Here is a 3238-nt window from a genome sequence, read left to right as displayed (position 1 = left end):
CAGGGTACTAGAGCCTCTATGCCCGCCTGTATCACATCTTGTATCCAAACTAGAGGCGGTACAACAGGGTACTAGAGCCTCCATGCCCGCCTGTATCACATCTTGTATCCAAGCTAGAGGTGGTACAACAGAACAGGGTACTAGAGCCTCCATGCCCGCCCGTATCACATCTTGTATCCAAGCTAGAGGCGGAACAACAGGGTACTAGAGCCTCCATGTCCGCCTGTATCACATCTTGTATCCAAGCTAGAGGCGGTACAACAGGGTACTAGAGCCTCCATGCCTGTCTGTATCACATCTTGTATCCAAGCTAGAGGCGGTACAATAGGGTACTAGAGCCTCCATGCCTGTCTGTATCACATCTTGTATCCAAGCTAGAGGCAGTACAACAGGGTACTAGAGCCTCCATGCCCGCCCGTATCACATCTTGTATCCAAGCTAGAGGCGGTACAACAGGGTACTAGAGCCTCCATGCCCGCCCGTATCACATCTTGTATCCAAGCTAGAGGCAGTACAACAGGATACTAGAGCCTCCATGCCCGCCGGTATCACATCTTGTATCCAAGCTAGAGGCAGTACAACAGGATACTAGAGCCTCCATGCCCAACTGTATCACATCTTGTATCTAAGCTAGAGGCGGTACAACAGGGTACTAGAGCCTCCATGCCCGCCTGTATCACATCTTGTATCCAAGCTAGATGCGTTACAACAGGGTACTAGAGCCTCCATGCCCGCCCGTATCACATCTTGTATCTAAGCTAGAGGCGGTACAACAGGGTACTAGAGCCTCTATGCCAGCCTGTATCACATCTTGTATCCAAGCTAGATGCGTTACAACAGGGTACTGGAGCCTCCATGCCCGCCCGTATCACATCTTGTATCCAAGCTAGAGGCGGTACAACAGGGTACTAGAGCCTCCATGACCACCCGTATCACATCTTGTATCCAAGCTACAGGTGGTACAACAGGGTACTAGAGCCTCCATGCCTGTCTGTATCACATCTTGTATCCAAGCTAGAGGCAGTACAACAGGGTACTAGAGCCTCCATGCCCACCCGTATCACATCTGGTATCCAAGCTAGTGGCAGTGGAACAGGGTACTAGAGCCTCCATGCCCGCCCGTATCACATCTTGTATCCAAGCTACAGGTGATACAACAGGGTACTAGAGCCTCCATGCCTGCCTTTATCGCATCTTGTATCCAAGCTAGAGGCGGTACAACAGGATACTAGAGCCTCCATGCCCACCTGTATCACATCTTGTATCCAAGCTAGAGGCGGTACAACAGGGTACTAGAGCCTCCATGCCCGCCTGTATCACATCGTGTATCCAAGCTAGAGGCGGTACAACAGGGTACTGGAGCCTCCATGCCCGCCCGTATCACATCTTGTATCCAAGCTAGAGGCGGCACAACAGGGTACTAGAGCCTCCATGCCCGCCTATATCACATCTTGTATCCAAGCTAGAGGCGGTACAACAGGGTACTAGAGCCTCCATGCCCGCCTGTATCACATCTTGTATCCAAGCTAGAGGCGGTACAACAGGGTACTAGAGCCTCCATGCCTGTCTGTATCACATCTTGTATCCAAGCTAGAGGCGGTACAACAGGGTACTAGAGCCTCCATGCCCGCCCGTATCACATCTTATATCAAAGCTAGAGGCGGTACAACAGGGTACTAGAGCCTCCATGCCCGCCCGTATCACATCTTGTATCCAAGCTAGAGGCGGTACAACAGGGTACTAGAGCCTCCATGCCCGCACGTATCACATCTTGTATCCAAGCTAGAGGCGGTACAACAGGGAACTAGAGCCTTCATGCCTGCCTGTATCACATCTTGTATCCAAGCTAGAGGCAATACAACAGGGTACAAGAGCCTCCATGCCCGCCCGTATCACATCTTGTATCCAAGCTAGAGGCGGTACAACAGGGTACTGGAGCCTCCATGCCCGCCTGTATCACATCTTGTATCCAAGCTAGAGGCGGTACAACAGGGTACTAGAGCCTCCATGCCCGCCTGTATCACATCTTGTATCCTAGCTAGAGGCGGTACAACAGGGTACTAGAGCCTCCATGCCCGCCCGTATCACATCTTGTATCCAAGCTAGAGGCGGTACAACAGGGTACTGGAGCCTCCATGCCCGCCTGTATCACATCTTGTATCCAAGCTAGAGGCGGTACAACAGGGTACTAGAGCCTCCATGCCCGCCCGTATCACATCTTGTATCCAAGCTAGAGGCGGTACAACAGGGTACTAGAACCTCCATGCCCGCCCGTATCACATCTTGTATCCAAGCTAGAGGCGGTACAACAGGATACTAGAGCCTCCATGCCCGCCGGTATCACATCTTGTATCCAAGCTAGAGGCAGTACAACAGGATACTAGAGCCTCCATGCCCAACTGTATCACATCTTGTATCTAAGCTAGAGGCGGTACAACAGGGTACTCGAGCCTCTATGCCCACCTGTATCACATCTTGTATCCAAGTTAGATGCGTTACAACAGGGTACTGAAGCCTCCATGCCCGCCCGTATCACATCTTGTATCCAAGCTAGAGGCGGTACAACAGGGTACTAGAGCCTCCATGCCCACCCGTATCACATCTTGTATCCAAGCTACAGGTGGTACAACAGGGTACTAGAGCCTCCATGCCTGTCTGTATCACATCTTGTATCCAAGCTAGAAGCAGTACAACAGGGTACTAGAGCCTCCATGCCCACCCGTATCACATCTGGTATCCAAGCTAGTGGCAGTGGAACAGGGTACTAGAGCCTCCATGCCCGCCCGTATCACATCTTGTATCCAAGCTACAGGTGATACAACAGGGTACTAGAGCCTCCATGCCTACCTTTATCACATCTTGTATCCAAGCTAGAGGCGGTACAACAGGATACTAGAGCCTCCATGCCCACCTGTATCACATCTTGTATCCAAGCTAGAGGCGGTACAACAGGGTACTAGAGCCTCCATGCCCGCCTGTATCACATCGTGTATCCAAGCTAGAGGCGGTACAACAGGGTACTGGAGCATCCATGCCCGCCCGTATCACATCTTGTATCCAAGCTAGAGGCGGCACAACAGGGTACTAGAGCCTCCATGCCCGCCTATATCACATCTTGTATCCAAGCTAGAGGCGGTACAGCAGGGTACTAGAGCCTCCATGCCCGCCTGTATCACATCTTGTATCCAAGCTAGAGGCGGTACAACAGGGTACTAGAGCCTCCATGCCTGTCTGTATC

This window comes from Eleutherodactylus coqui, chromosome 13 (genome assembly GCF_035609145.1).
Source record: "Eleutherodactylus coqui strain aEleCoq1 chromosome 13, aEleCoq1.hap1, whole genome shotgun sequence".
In the NCBI taxonomy this organism is placed as follows: domain Eukaryota; kingdom Metazoa; phylum Chordata; class Amphibia; order Anura; family Eleutherodactylidae; genus Eleutherodactylus; species Eleutherodactylus coqui.
Note: the sequence above shows the minus strand (reverse complement) of the source record.